Genomic DNA, 16,667 nt, shown 5'->3' with positions numbered 1-16,667 from the left:
AATGTTTTTTAAATCAAAAGAGTACAAGGAATACAGTCAATGGTATTGCAATTGCAATGTAATAGGACGGATGGTAGCTAGGCTTGTGAGGGAAGTTGCATCACGTAGAAGCTCATCAAATCACTAAGTTGTAAACCTGAACCTAATGTAACATCATATGCCAGCTATACTCAAATTTTTTTAAATGGAAGATTTTTAATAAAGAATATTATGTGACACATGAAAGTTATGTGAAATTCAAATTTCGGTGTCCATAATTTGTTTTATGGTAACAAGGCCCTACTCATGTTGTTCCATACTGTCCATGGCCGCTGGCTGTGCCACAACGACAGAGGTGAGCGGTTGCAAATGGGACGAGATGGCCTGCAAAGCCTCAAACACTTACCGTCAGCTTCGTCACTTAAAACATTTTCAAGGTTTGGGGTGCCTGGATGACTCAGTTGGTTAAGCATCCCTTGATTTCCGATCAGGTTGTGATCTCAGGGTCATGAGATTGAGCTCTGCTTTAGGGCTTCACACTCAGCGGGGCGTTCGCTGGAGAGTCTCTCCTCTGCCCATTCCCTGCCCCCCACTCTCACATGTGCATGCGCGCTCTCTCTCTCTCTCTCTCTCTAAAATAAAAAAATCTTTTTAAAAAAGTGATTAGTATCGGGGCGCCTGGGTGGCTCAGTGGGTTAAGCCGCTGCCTTCGGCTCGGGTCATGATCTCAGGGTCCTAGGATCGAGTCCCGCATCGGGCTCTCTGCTCAGCAGGGAGCCTGCTTCCTTCTCTCTCTCTCTGCCTGCCTCTCAGTGTACTTGTGATTTCTCTCTGTCAAATAAATAAATAAAATCTTAAAAAAAAAAGTGATTAGTATCTTTTGTAGACCTCCTCTCTTCAATGTCTACCAGAAATAGAAACACTTCCTACTTTTCCTGAAATGGAATAGTATCTTAGTTTACATGTTTGAACAACCCATTCATCGCTGAGCTGTTAAGACTGAGTTTTCTGTGGTCTTAATAAGTGCTTTCTTGGACTCCAATTGCCCAGAAATCTGATACTGAAATTAGTTTTCCAAGAGTTACATCAACGCCTTTCTTTCTACACAGCTGTCCTTGTTCCCAGCTGTTGGTCAGGTGCTGGGAAGAAATGGTAGCCGAAGTTCAGGACTCATGCTGATAAACTTCTGTGTGTCTCAAGACACCTTTTCCTACCACAACTTACCTTGAAGAATTATCTAGTAAGAAGATTACCTAATGTTTGAGAGGTCTGAGTTCTCTATTTGCCTCTAGAAAATGCCAATATATATTCTTGGGCTTAATTTTCTTAAAAAAAAAAAAAAGAAGAAGAAGAAGAAGAAGAAGAAGGAATTATATTCATCAGACTTCCAGGCTTTTCACCAGTAAGTTTGAAATTGTTGGCAAAAGCTAGCTTTCTATCTACATCATAAATCTGAAAAGCCAAGCTATAGGATTCATTCCCACTTAAAATTTATTTATATCCCAAGTTTGAAAATGATTAACAATTCAAGTTTGTGATTTAGCACTTTTGAGACTAAAGTTAAAAAAAAAAATAGGGTTATTAAATGACAAGTAGTTTGATTACTTCTGTGATTTTTTAAAAGACTTGTGCTTAAAATACATGTACTCTAGAGTTCCTTTCTACACCCAGAATCCCCTCAAAATTAAACATTTCTAAAAGCATCTTATATATCCCAATATTTTTTAATCATTTACTGTAGTTAATCTTCTAAACTTTATCTTACTCCAAAGAGCAGGATAGTCAATCAGCTACCATAAAAACTTCTTACAATGTTAAAAATCAAAATGACACTGAAAAATGCAGAGAAGGAACACTTACAGAGATTGTTTGTATTGTCGTGTGTTGTTACAAGAATGCAACAATAGGAAAATATATATTAAATAGCTTTTTCCTAAAAACTTTAAAAAAATAAAAATAAAAACCTTGACTCTTGAAATCTTATACCAGATGTTCATTGGAAATTATTATCTTGCTCATATCCTTTCATCTCTAGAGAGAGATTTGATTTTCACTTTTCTAACTGTGCTACAGTGTACTTGAGAGTGAACTGGTGAGCTTAAGCCAGAGACCCCTGGACCCCATCCCCAGAAATCCTCATGGAATGAGCCTGGAACAGAGACTGAGAATTTACATTTCTTTCTTTCTTTCTTTCTTTCTTTCTTTCTTTCTTTCTTTCTTTCTTTCTTTCTAAAGATTTATTTATTTATTTGACAGACAGAGATCACAAGCAGTCAGAGAGGCAGGCAGAGAGAGAGGAAGGGAAGCAGGTTCCCTGCTGAGCAGAGAGCCCTTAGGGGCTCTATCCCAGGACCCTGGGATCATGACCTGAGCTGAAGGTAGAGGCTTTAACCCACTGAGGCCCCCAGGTGCCCCTGGAGGGGCCATTTTTACAAGTAAGTTTATTAGGTTCAAATTCCACCCTGCAAACACATTTTTGCCCAGTTAAATGTTATTTCAGTACTCAAGATGGTTTATAAAACCTATTAAGCTAGTGAGGGGAAATACCCAAAACCAATGCTGTGGTTTCCATTCAAAAGCAAAAATCACACTCCAGGAAAGAGGTAGTAATGAAAGCAGACATAAAGGGAACCCTTCCTGTGCCCCAGGGATTTGCTGAAGTCTGTTCAGGAATCATTTCCTCAGTTCCTTACCAGAAAAGTAAAATACTGTTACCCTCATTTTCCTTATGGTTTAGCCAGGGCCTAAAAACATTCAATAACTTGGTTTTTAAAAGATTTAAAAAAAAAAAAAAAAGTCACACAGCTCATTAGTGGAGCCAGTAGTCAAACCCAGCAAATCTGGCTCCAGGGGCAACACTCCAAACGAACAGCCATACTATTCTGCTTCCGATTTGTAAGTTGTGAAAAACATCATATTTAATCAAAACGAACACTGGGCCACAACTTAAAGTGTTCCGAGTATGTCCTTTATAAAAGAGGGACAGTTCACATCACTTTCAATTAACCTTTCAGAGAAAAATTGTAGGCAGTCTCGCCATGCCCTGAATGGAGGCTCCACCCCCAACAAAAAAAGGACAAGTTTCTTTCGGCTTTTGGTGACTCAGTGAGGCTCAACCCGAGAATCTTGGGGGCAACAGAGAAAGAACAAGATAACTGTTATGCCCTAATAATGGGCCCATGATTAAAGGAGCGAGACTGATACAAAGTGAAGGTCAAGCAAAGCTTTATTTCGCGCCAAGCATCAAGAATTTAACTGAACGTTCAGGACCGCACCTCTTACAAGAGAGGGTGACCCTTCTCTGTTTCACAGTTTAGCTTTTAAAAGCAAAAGCCATGTGGTCAGGCTTGGCCCCGCACAAGTGGCCAATGAGATTGTAACACACACAGGAAACTCCACAGTGATGCTAGGTGACCAATTGAGTTACAATTTACCCTAGTAGACATTTGAACCAGCCTATTACACCTTGATTGGGATAGGCGCCCAAAGGGCGGGGCCCATACTCCTTGGTAACCAGGGAGACAGTATGCATTCCCCCCCACTGATTGGATGTATCCACCTGACCTGACTCACCTTTGTATCTGGGTTTTATTACCTGAAGCTGGTTTCTGGGACTTGTCTCCAAGTAAATCCACTGGGGGCAGGGGAGCAGGGACAGTTTCTAAATAGGTCCTTAAATAACCTGACTCCAAAACCCCCAGCACACCCCCTCAGTAAAAACTCCCTGATCTAAATGACCCAGTATTCTTACTTCAGGCACTGTACCCACAGGAAAATTTCGCAGAGGACGGTTTACCTTAGGCAGCATTCTTGACTTTCTTGGAGACCTCTTCCGGAGTTACAGATCACCCTCCACACTCCCTACTGGACAGGCTCTGGGTAAAGCCTTACTTCACCAACTTTTTGCTCTCCTCAAGATATTTGAGATTAGTATTTCCACCACACATCTGCGTTTTACAATGGAAAGCTGGAGATTTCAGAAGGTTCCAGGTAATATTAATAAGTGGGCTTTCAATGGCTTCTTAAAATCACCTGTTCTGTCTACCTATTTGTCACGTTGAAGTCTCTCTCCACTGCATTAATCCTAAGGGACATTTGAGAATTTTATTTACATTAATCATGTGTCCTTGGCATCCTAAGAAAAGTGTCAGAGTAAAGCAATGTGTCCCAAAAGGGCAGGTTTAGCTTGACTAGCTTTCATGCCTATATTTGGCAAATAACCTGTGTAAATCACCCAGTAGTCATAGACAGTTACGGCTCTTGGTTCAGGCATGTTAATACTAATCCAAATCTTCATAGAAATTCCTTGGTAATTTGTTTCAAAACTTTCAAACTCTAAAATATAATAATTAGTCATCTGTCTTTGTTTTGTGTTAAAGTCTTCCCAAAGAAGAACAATCTCCAAGGCAAGCCCTTCAGGGGAACGCTTTATGGGATGTGAAATTCTGAAATCCTGAAATCTTTCTGTTCTGGAAGGGTTCTTCAAAAAGCAATGGCATCTCCCAGGACACCTGGGTGGCTCAGCGGGTTAAAGCCTCTGCCTTCGGCTCAGGTCATGATCCCAGGGTCCTAGGATCCAGCCCCCACATTGGGCTCTCTGCTCAGTGGGGAGCCTGCTTCCTCCTCTCTCTCTGCCTGCCTCTCTGCCTACTCATGATCTCTGTCAAATAAATAAATAAAATCTTTAAAAAAAAAAAAAATAGCAATGGCATCTCCTGCCAGAACAATGCTCCACTACAAATTGTTTTCCAGATTCTCTAAGATTATCGCTAAGTAGCTAGAGCGAGCATTTCAGGGAGAACCCTAAGGTCAAATATCCCCTTGATGTCGTAAGGGTCCGTTAAAATGAAGACCTACGGTAATTTAAAAAGACAAACCACTGTAAGTAGACGGTCCTTTGTCACCCGTCCTTCTTTCCACCAAAGAGGATCCCTTTCAGCTAATATGGACAGCCAGATCTGTTGTCGTCATTGCAAAACTTGAGGTGACTTACTCTTTTATTTCATTCCTTCTAGGAGATTGACGAATGCACCCGCGTACCCCCAGGCTGACCGTATTTATTAGCCGCCTTTGGAGCCAATTACCATAAAAAGATTTCTCTAAGGGAGCCGGAAAGTAATCTCTAGAGGTTGCGAAAAGGTACACACCCTTCTGTAATTTTATCAGGGACTCTTAGCATGGGGCCACTCAAACAAAGCCGGGCTCCTTAGCGCCACCGTCTTCAGGGCCTTGGGAGCGGGAGGAACAGGATCCCAGCCGGCATCCGTCTCCTTCCAGGTGGGTGTTGACTCCCTTTCAGCAGATGGTGGGTTTATGATTCTAATGTATTATGTATTTCTCAATAGACAAATATTTGCACTGGACCGGAATAAATAGGAAAACCTTCGTCAGCTTAGCTTCTAAAGAGTTCCTATAGTTTTAGGACACCTCAGCATTTAAACTGTTGTAGGAGATGAATGTGCCCTGAGTCCGTCCTTTGCTTTTTCTTCTGGTGAAATCCTGCCCCAACCCATAAAGGAAAATGGTCAGCAGACAGAAGCGTCCTGAGGTGTCTTTGGGATGTCTCCCATTTGGAGAGCTCTTTGAAGCATAGGGTGTAAGCCTACTTCAGCTCTAATAAAAGGATACTGGTCAGTTTCCCAACCTGAGCCAAAGCCTGTGGCCAGTCTAGTTTGCTTTCTCTAATAACTTACATTGTTTCTTTCCTTCGAATGGCATGGTCATATTTTATCCTAAATGTGAATGCCCTGATGAAGGAACCTGAGTAAGTGTTCAACAGGTTTGACAGAATATTAGTTTCACATTACACCTTCACAACATAAGAATGCATACCCGTCACTTCCACACGGACCTGGCTTTTTTGCTTTTGTCTTTCATTACTTATTGAAAGGGTGGAGATTCGTATTCAGTGTGGCTTCCCTGCTGAACTTGAAAGAACTGTCCCACTACAGGGGGAATGAGACGATGGATTTCAACAGGATAATGACATTATAGAAAACAGATAATCTCCAAAGCAGCAACCCAAGAAAAGCAAGAATCAGCCACTGGCATGAAACTTATTTTCACAAATGTAGTGAATTTGAAGTCCTTTAAAATGTGGTATTTTGGCTTTTGAAAATTAGTAACAGTGGGAAAATTTATTTAAATGAATACTCCAAAAAGCAAAATAATTTGACCCATACACCCCATCCAGCATGACTGAAAAATTAGATTTCAGAAGGAAGATAATTTGATTCATCTGAATTTCTCTACAAGGAAAAAGCAATCAGCGTGAGATACAATTTCCAAGAGGCCTCTTGCATTTCCCTTCAGAAAGAAGATCCAGAGAAATGCAGTAATTGGATCTTCCAGTCATTCAAGAGTGGCTGGAAAGGCTCCTACTAGGAAGAGTCTCAGTACCTAGTGGGAGAAGCACTCTCACAATGTGGTGAGAGGTGGAGGAAGGTAGAAGTCAAGAGAAAGTCAAGGACGACTATCTGGGAAAGACTGAAAATACCAGAAGAGAGATAGACACACACTTACCTCAGCTGCCCCCTCCCCCATCCCTCATTCTCTCTCTCCCTCCAGTACCTTTTTGAGAGAAGTAAGGAGCAATGGAAAGAGAATTTTAAAGTTGAGGCTATGAGTTACTACATGAATCTCCATTAATGTTTTTTAAGAAGTGTAGGTAAAAATGGGAATCATATTTAATTACTTTTGTTGGATGAAGCTTTTTAGGACCTGGGAGTTTTTTGAGTTAGAATCATTTCTTTGATCAAATATTCTGCTTAATTATGATGCGTAATCCATGAAGTATTATGTGTAAAGCATAGATATTAGGGGCACCTGGGTGGCACACTCATTTAAGCATCTGACCCCTTGTTTCAGCTCAGGTCAAGATCTCTTGAGGTCCTGGGAATCCAGCCCTGAGTTGCACCCTGCACTCAGTGTGGCTCTGCTTTAGAGTCTCTCTGTCCCTCTCCCTATCCCTCCTCCTCCCCCCACCCCTCCTCCTCTCCCCTCGCTTAAGTGCTCTCTCTCTCTCCCTCTTCGTTAAATAAATAAATCTTCAAAGAAATAAAGCATAGATATTAGAACTTCTCTGTTATAAATAAATAAAAAAATATATTATTTGATTACCAAGAGAGCTTTCTAGTATCTCAAACTTCCAACATGCCCAAATAAATGGGCGGTTCTCTCCCTACTACTCAGACTCTCAGGAGAATTGCACAAAATGAATGCCTCTCTTGAAATATTTTCTTTTCTTTTCTTTTCTTTTCTTTTTTTGTTACTTAAACTCTTCATACTGCAGATTTCCCACTTGCCTTTCTGACCAATCTTCCCTGATATCCTCCCAAGCACTTTAATCAATTCCCAAACTTTGAAAGCACCAGGCTCTATACCAGGCTCTCCTTTACTTTTCATCTACAATCTCTCTATAATTTACCTCATTTAATTCTATTTTTTTAAAAATCCACCAAAAAGCTGATGACTTGCAAATTTCATTTCCAGCCCTGATCTCTCCTCTGAATGTCAGACTCATACACACAACTATATGCTCGGCTTATCCTCATTAAAAAACAAGACAAAACAAACTAAACAAACAAACAAAAAACCCAGTCATCGTAAACTTTAACATATGTCAAACCAAAATCCTTGTTTTCCACCCCACTCCCTAACTCAGCTGCTTCTTCATTTCAGTAAATGGCACCATCTCGATTGTCAGGGTTTTGGGGAAATCATCCATAATTATTTTGTTCCTCACCCCCCACAGCCAAACTTTCAACAAGTGCTATTGATTGTACTGCCAAGATATATTTCTTTCTATGTGACCTTTCCTCTATCCCAATGTCACCCCCTAGGTTTATACTATTACCTTTCACATAACCTGCTACAATTGCTTCTTACTATTCTTCTTGATCTAGTTTTTCCTTTTGTAAGTTAATAAATCTCCTTTATTGTTTAACCTATAATAACCTTTTTAAAAAAGAAAACACGAGGGGCGCCTGGGTGGCTCAGTGAGTTAAGCCTCTGCCTTCTGCTCAGGTCATGATCTCAGGGTCCTGGGATCGAGCCCCACATCGGGCTCTCTGCTCAGCAGGGAATCTTTTTCCTCCTCTTTCCCTGCCTGCCTCTCTACCTACTTGTGATCTCTCACTCTCTCTGTCAAATAAATAAATAAAATCTTAAAAAAAAGAAAAAATGAAACACGAGTAACCCACTCCCTGACATAAAACCATGCAATGGCTTCCCAGAGGATGGTGGCTGTGTATGCTGTAATAAGAAAACCTAAATCAAATGGGCTTAAACAATAAAGGGAATTTGATTCAAATTTTAAAAATCTAGAAGTAAAGCAACTCAAAAATCTCATCAAATTCCATTTTCTGCATTCTCCAGCCATCCCCAGTGGTATCTCCCAATCATAGTTCCTAAGAAGTCTGTAAGACACAATTGGGACAGCAGATTTTCTTGTTCATGTCCAAAAGGAGGAAGTAAGGGTCCAGTGGTTTACCCCAGTTGGTTCTCTTGGGTCACAGGCTCACCTTTGAAACAATGACTATGAGCAGAGGACTGGAGGAAGCTGATTGGCCTAAGCCAGCCAGGGCCCATTCCTGGAGCTAGAGATGGAGTTAGCTTCCCACTGAGGGGTGAGGGTAATGCATGAAGATGGAGAAGAGCCGGAAAATCTGGCTGCCTTGGTTCAGGCTGCTGTAACAGAATACCACAGAATGGGTGACTTAAACCACAGTCATTCCTTCCTCACAGCTCTGGAGGCTGGAAGTCTGAGATCAGAGTGACAGCATAGCTGGATTCTTCATGAAGGACTCTCCCAGGTTTACAGACAGCTGTCTTCTCCTTATATCCTCACAAGACGCTGATGGTCAGGGAGGGAGAGAAGGGGAGAGTAAGAGAGAGAGACAGCGGGGGAGGGAGAGGGCGCTCTCCAGTCTCATCCAAGGGCACTAATTCCGCTCCTGAGAGCACCATCCTCATGACCCCCTTGCCACCCCCGAGCCCCACCTCCTCACAGCATCACACTTGGAAGTCAAGATTTCAACATACGGATTTTAAGGGGACACAAACATTTAGTCCAGAACAGAGGACTAAATGGGGAAAACAGAGGTTAGGTAGGCAGCCAACAATGTCCACGATTCATGACCTGTAAGGTATTAACAATCCCTTTTCCTCTCCTAGCCTTCTTTCCAGCAGTCCCGTACCAGTGTCCCTCTCACCATATCCAGGGACAATGGTCCTTTTGTTACCCTTTAATGCCAGGAAGCTCACTGGCACCTCAGATTATCTGCATTCACTGCTCCTGCCTACATCACTCTTCTTCCACAGCTCTTCACACAGCAGATTCCTTCTGTTCCTCTGATCTTAATTCAGAACACTGTCTCTTTCACTGTGGTTTGTTTAATTAAATGAACTGTGACGGATGGACACACCAGCTCTCTAACCATGGGGTCCTAGAAATCACTACATTTCTGAGAGATTTTGGCACACACAGTGTAGTGACTTAAAAGTTCAGTCTACCTTTAATTACTACAATTTATATATAATTAACTGGAAGAGAAGTTTTATTTAATTTTAAAATAATTACTTATTGGTCATTTTCCCCTTTGAAAGAAAAAAAAAAAAACTCTCAGAGGAGCATAAGAAAAAAATCTTGAAACCCTGCTTCTTTAGCAGAGAAGAAGTCCTGTTATTTCAGCAACAACCCCACTAAAAGAAGAAATATAAATCAACACCTTTGGAGCTGTTGAGCCAGAGACATGTTTTCAATGTCCGGAGCAGCTGCAGTAACTCTGCTTACAGGAGGCCATGTTGCCACCTGATCAGAAGCACTGTCTGAAAGCATCCCAACTCTCACTATATTGTGATCATTCCTTTTATGAATATTGAGAACTTAGACTGACCCATTGTAGTGCATTAAATCACTAAATTAAACTTTTAGGAAGATGATTGATCTCTGAAAATTAAATACTGTGGATGAAAACAATCTGCAATACTTAGCACTTTTACTATTGCAATGACTTCAAAACTATTAATTGTTATACAAGCTTGCAAACATGTTGTGATATTTTGGAAAAAAGCTGGAGTTATGATAATTGATGTAGAGGAAAGTAAATTTTATAGGTCTAATGTCAAGATAAAACAAGGTACCAGAAACCTTTGATGCAGGAGATGCCTTTCATTGAAGAAAAGGGAAGAAATGGGCAACCCCAGCAGTTGTCCCTTTTCACTATGTCCCTGTGAGACCTCATTCTAGCAGAGACCCTATTAATATTGATTACCAAGTGTCTATACAACGACAGTTCTTTGAGCAAAAACACATATATCTGTAAGGCAATGATGGGATGCTAATGCTGGCCTCATTTTAGAGCCTGCTAGATCTTGGACAGTCTTTGACTGTTCAGTTCAGCAATGCTTCAACCATTTAAAATGGTTTGTCATTTCCTTGTTTATGTATCCCATTGTTGCAACTATAGCATATGCCAGATTCCAGCATCTGATAGGTTGAAATATAATTTTTTTTTAATGACAGAGAGAGACAGAGAGAGAGGGAAAACAAGGAGAGGAAGTGGGAGACAGAGAAACAGGCTTCCCGCTGAGCAGGGAGCCCAATGCAGGGGGTGGGGGGTTGATCCCCAGGACCCTGTGATAATGATGGGAGCCAAAGGCAAACGCTGAATGACTGAGCCATTCAGGCACCCCCGATAGGTTGAAATAGAAATGAAAATGTAGCATGTGCATTTTACCAAAGTAAGATACAATCTATTGTAAGAAAGATTTATACAGGGGCGCCTGGGTGGCTCAGTGGATTAAGCCGCTGCCTTCAGCTCAGGTCATGATCTCAGGGTCCTGGGATCGAGTCCCGCATCGGGCTCTCTGCTCAGCAGGGAGCCTGCTTCCCTCTCTCTCTCTCTCTGGCTGCCTCTCTGTCTACTTGGGATTTCTCTCTGTCAAATAAATAAATAAATCTTTAAAAAAAAAAAAGAAAGATTTATACATATATTATATATATGTTTATATATTTACATATTTTATATCCATCTATATATATATATATATCACTAAAAACAATGAAAATGTTGATAATCTAACAATAACACATGATCAATTGTAAAAAGCATTCCCCTTTAAAAGCTGGTAAAACATTGAAAAATGTGCATCCTAGAATAGATGAGGTATGTTTGTCAAAGACAGAATGTAGTGCTAATCTTGATTTCTTTTCCTCAAAAGATTTATTTATCCATTTTAGAGAGAGAGAGAGAGAGAGAGTGAATAGGGGAAGGGGCAGAGGGAGAGAATCCTTCAAGCAGATCTCCCTACAGCACCCCTGTGCTGAGCACAGAGCCTGATGTGGGGGCTGGATCCCATGACCCATGAGATCACAACTCATGAGATTACAAACTGAGTCACAAGCAAGAGTTGGATGCTCAACTCACTGAGCCACCCAGACACCTCCACTATCCTTGATTTCTCAGCTTAGAATTACTAAGTCACAGGGATGACTGGGTGGCTCAATTGGTTAAGAACCTGCCTTTGACTCAGATTATGATTCCAGAGTCCTAGAATCAAGCCCACATTCTTCTCCCTCTCTCTCTGCCTCTATTCCCCTTGCTTGTGCTCTCTCTCTCTAATAATTTTTTTAAAAATCTTTAAGAAAAAATAAAAATACTAACTAACAGTTCCGTGGATCTCAGCAACTAGTTGAGCTACGAAAAGGTGACTTCTTGTATTTTGCTTCAAGTTCAAAAGAGGTAGTTTTAAATGCATTAAATATTTTTAGGTATATCTGGAATTGGACATTTTCAGTCTATACACCTAAAAGGCACATTGAGCTTTCTGACTTTACTTTCATTTGCCTCTACACTTTTCAACATAGAATGAAAGTTTTGGAGATAATGCTTAATAGATGTTTGACCTTGAGCAAGCTATATCACCTCTGGGTTTTTTTCATTTGTAAATGAAGATATCGGTGATAAGGGCTCTTTTATAGCCTTGTTGTAAGACTTCAGTAAGGTGTGTGAAGTGGTAGGAATAAATGGTGCCTAGCCCATAGCAAGCACTGAGTAAATGGAAGCTCTAATTATTTCACATCCATTCAAAATACACGTGTTAAGTAGCATACAATTAAGTTCTATTGACATGCCCATTGGAAGGGGGAGTAGGAAAGGAAAGCATTCCAGATACTATTGCTAATTTAGGAATCACCTCAAAACTTCGTATCTTAAGAGCTATTTTGTTGTGTACCCTGATTCTGGGTGTCAGGATTTCACACAGGACATAGTTCTATGATGTTGGGGGCTTCGGCTGGGAAAACTCAAAGGTAGGGGAGGATAACTCATCAGTCAAAGGCCATGACCATCTTACCATCTTTCTTTTCTTTCTTTTTTTTTTTTTTTTTTTTTTTAGAGAAAGAGAAGGGGGGAAGGGGTAAAGGAAAAGGAGGAGAGAATCTTAAGGAGGCTGCATGCCCAGTGCAGAGCCTGATGCAGGACTTGATCTCACAACCTGAGATCATGACCTGAGCGGAAATCATGTCGGATGATTTCCTGACTGAGCCATCGGATGCTGAGTCGGATGCTTAACTGACTGAGCCATCCAGGTGCCCCAAGGTCATAACCATCTTAAGGTATCTTTGCTCCTCTGTTTGGCAGCTGATGCTGGTTGTCGTTTGGGACCTCAGCTAGTCTGTCAGCCAGAAAATGTGCATGGATATTCTCCTTGTGGTCTGCCAGCAGACACTGGGGTGCCCTCACTGTGTGGTGGCTGGGTTCCCAGAGCAAGCATCCCAAGAGAGTCAGACAGCAACTGTGTTGATTTTACAGCCTAGCTTGGAAATCACATTAAGTCACAGAGCACCACCAGATTTATGAAGAGCCCACATTTTAACAAGAGGAATGTCAGAGTCACATGGGAAGAAGAGCAAGTGAAATGGAAGATGTCATCACAAGCTGTTTGGAAAACACCATCTGCCAGAGAGAATGAGAAAAATGTGAGGGACAGAGACAAAATTCAAGAACAACCTGAAAGGCGAGCACTTCTTATGGCATAGCCGTGCACCAAAACATTTGAGAGAGACACTTGTTGACATTTGAAAATGTCTAGTAACTACCAGCCTAGTGCAGAAAATCATTCAGAACTATCAAAAAGATGATTATGTTCATATACTCAGAAAGAGAACAGGTGCTAACAAAATTCTCATAGTCGCTTTTCAAACTAAGCTGATCAAAGCTAAGAAGAAATAAAGTTGTTTTTGGATATATAGATACTCAGGACCTATCATAAACTAAGTGAGGAGAGACATTCAGTAGAACTAACATGTGCCTAGAAAAGCAAGCTAAAACAACTCTGGTCATAAGGGTTCTGGCTTTTTTTAAGATTAAATTAAAGAATTCATATGAATTAAAAAGTGACTTTCCTTGTGCATTCATATCCAACGTGCTTTAGTATAATATTTACTTTTCATATCTTATTTTTGAAACATTATGAGATTAGTGTCACTGCTCCCACTTTATAGATAAGAAAGCTGAGCCTCAAGAGGCTAAAAATTTGCCTTTCTACCTGAACCCTAATTCCCTGCACTTTCCCTTCCTTACACAATGCTTTTGATTTGATTTATCTTGTAGAGGACGTTTTAAAGTACCAAAATAGACATTTCTGGCCAGAGTTTGAAACAGGGAAATAGAATTCAAAGTACTATAGAAAGCTTTATATTTTTAACTACCAAAAACATTTTAAAGAGGGCACTGAATGTCCCAGTCAACAACAAGCTCAACAGGCCCTTGAAGCAACACAATTTGAGAGGGGCCCATCACACAGGGCCTGTCTTGACAGAGAGGATGTTTGTGAGGACAAAGAAATGGGATGAACTTCAAACAGAAATCAGGGAGACTTCTTAAGGAAAGAAACATGAATTTTTGAACAAAAAAGTATAAATATTCATTGGTAGTTTCAGAAATCATTAGGGACAAATGAGTAAGAGAAATAGAAATCTGAAGCTGACTGGGCTAATTAGCTAGAGAAATAAATATAGATGTTAAATCAGTGCTTCTGAAGCTTCATGGTACCATTAAAAAAATCACATTGAGGGCGCCTGGGTGGCTCAGTGGGTTAAGCTGCTGCCTTCGGCTCAGGTCATGATCTCAGGGTCCTGGGATCGAGTCCCGCATCGGGCTCTCTGCTCAGCAGGGAGCCTGCTTCCTCCTCTCTCTGCCTGCCTCTCTGCTTACTTGTAATTTCTCTCTGTCAAATAAATAAATAAAATCTTTAAAAAAAAAAAAAATCACATTGACAGCAAAACATTTCAAAAGTTTTAACCTGGAAGATTCTTCTTCAATAGGCCCACTTTTTTTCTTTGTTCTTTAACTTCTTAGGCTGTAACCTGAACTCCTTAGAGACATAGTTACATTTGCATTTTTCTCACTGCCTAATTAACATGCCCATCCAGATTTCTGTCAGATAATAAATTATTTTATTGAGCTAGTAAACTCTTTTTATGCAGAAAGCTTTCTTTACAGACTGCACAATAAAGGCACTTTATTGTGGTTTGTGACTTAAACCAAAACGAATGTTGGGTGTTTTTTTTAAAATATGTGTCACAACGCAAAACACATGATAGAACTGAACTTTAAAATGTAATCTATTCCTGATACTTTCATCTAAGCAGTACATGAAGCTCTCCTATAGCATTGGCTACTATCTAACACCTTACTCAAGAAGTTAGCGGAACTTTATCATTCTTACATTGTAAAGTGAAAACAACTCACAGGTATGGCCCATAGCAGAAAATGGAAAAAGCAAATTTAGAGTATTAAATTACATTCTTCCTACAAATAAGACAGTTCTGACTATTTAAGTGTGGGGGGGAGCCCTTTGCTGAAGCCTCTCACAGTAATGGTTCACATAATAGCATTTTATAACAAAATGGCAGATTCACCCAAGCTATTAATTGCACAAATTTGGAAATCTCCACATGAGAGTAATTTTAAATGCTTCATGTGCAAGTATGCGTGTGCCTCCCACACACACACACACACATAGCAGAGTAAGTAAAGAAATAAGAGGGAACCCTCTCTCTTTCTCTTTTTTTTAAAGATTTTACGTATTTATTTGGCCGGGGGATGAGCACATGAGGGGCAGAGGGAGAAGTAGAAGCAGACTCCCCACTGAGCAGGGAACCCCCAGGATCCCAGGATCATGACCTGAGTCGAAGGCAGAAGCCTAACCGACTGAGCCACCCAGGTGCCCCTCTCTCTTTTAAGTGTCCTTATATATTACCTAAAGCTAGTTACTGGTGGTTTAAATCCTATTCAAAAGCTTCTATATCGCCTTTTACGAAGACGGCACCGAAAGCTAAGAAGGAAGCCCCTGCCCATCCCAAAGCGAAGCCAAAGCAAAGGCTTTGAAAGCCAAGAAAGCGGTGCTGAAAGGCATCCACGAAGATCCGCACATCACCTACGTTCCGACGACCCAAGACTCTGCGTCTCCGAAGGCAACCCAAATACCCTCAAAAGAGTGCCCCCAGGAGAAACAAACTTGACCACTATGCCATCATCAAGTTCCCCCTGACTACTGAGTCAGCCATGAAGAAAATAGAAGACAACAACACACTTGTGTTCATTGTGGATGTCAAGGCCAACAAGCAGCAGATCAAACAGGCTGTGAAGAAGCTCTATGACATTGATGTAGCCAAGGTCAACACCTGAATCAGGCCTGGTGGAGAGAAGAAGGCATACGTTCGGCTGGCCCCTGACTATGATGCTTTGGATGTTGCCAACAAAATTGGGATCATCTAAACTGAGTCCAGCTGGCTAAATGTAAATACAGTTTTTTCATGATTAAAAAAAAAAAATAGCTTCTATATCTGAGACATGATTTTTTAAGCTTTAGGTTCGAAATCTAGAATAACCAATTAAGAATGTGTTCATTTGTTTGTTTGTTTGTTTTACCATTTTACCATAACACTATCATTTGGGGTGGGGGGTGGGGGAGATAGCAATTAAAATATTCCTGCAGCTAGCAAGAGAGTACCAGAGGATCTGTGTTTGCTATTTTTTTCTGGTTCATCTGACCCAAGATGGATGGATGGACTTGAACAAAATCGTCAGAGGCTGATCCACGCTTCCTGGTTTATGTAAATACTCTGGCTACCGTAAGCCAGTCCCTACAAAGAAAGATAATTTCAGATCCCGACATCTGATGAAGGTTCACCCTCCTATAAATGATGGCTACTCAAAGGGCCATGCTTTACCATCTTCAACACATCTTCAAACACAGAGAAAATATTCTCTTTGGGAAATGACCATAAATTATTCATTTGTACCCAAGGATTTACAGTCACATCTGTTATTGAGAAGGACATACTTTGAGCCATTTTTCAGGCTTTGATTTGGAACTTCAAGTGGGACCCAAGGGGAAGGTAACTGGTTAGTTAGCAAAAGCCCATACTCACATGCTGAGCACAGAGAAGCCTAAGATTTGTTAGAAGAGGTTTTTTTAAGAAGGAACTATATATACTAAAGTATATGAAAAATCCCCCTGGATTAGAAACTGCAATTTCCTTCAACTAGGTTTTGTTTTGTTTTGTTTTGTTTTTCGTCTCTGTGTGTGTGTTTTGTGGTTTTTGCTTGCTACCTTCAGAGCACTCAGAGCCTCCCAGACACCCTTAAACACTATCAGGCAGTAGACTGACAAAGACT

General features: G+C 40.7%; 1 pseudogene; it reads left to right on the top strand.

The window, feature by feature from the left end:
• Window positions 1-304: 304 nt before the first annotated feature.
• Window positions 305-15,799, top strand: LOC131830191 (large ribosomal subunit protein uL23-like; annotated as a pseudogene).
• The last annotated feature ends 868 nt before the right edge of the window (window positions 15,800-16,667 follow it).

The sequence above is a fragment of the Mustela lutreola genome, chromosome 4 (assembly GCF_030435805.1).
Source record: "Mustela lutreola isolate mMusLut2 chromosome 4, mMusLut2.pri, whole genome shotgun sequence".
Taxonomy (NCBI): Eukaryota; Metazoa; Chordata; class Mammalia; order Carnivora; family Mustelidae; genus Mustela; species Mustela lutreola.
The sequence above is the reverse complement of the archived record's forward strand: the minus strand, read 5'-3'. Positions and strand labels throughout refer to the sequence as shown.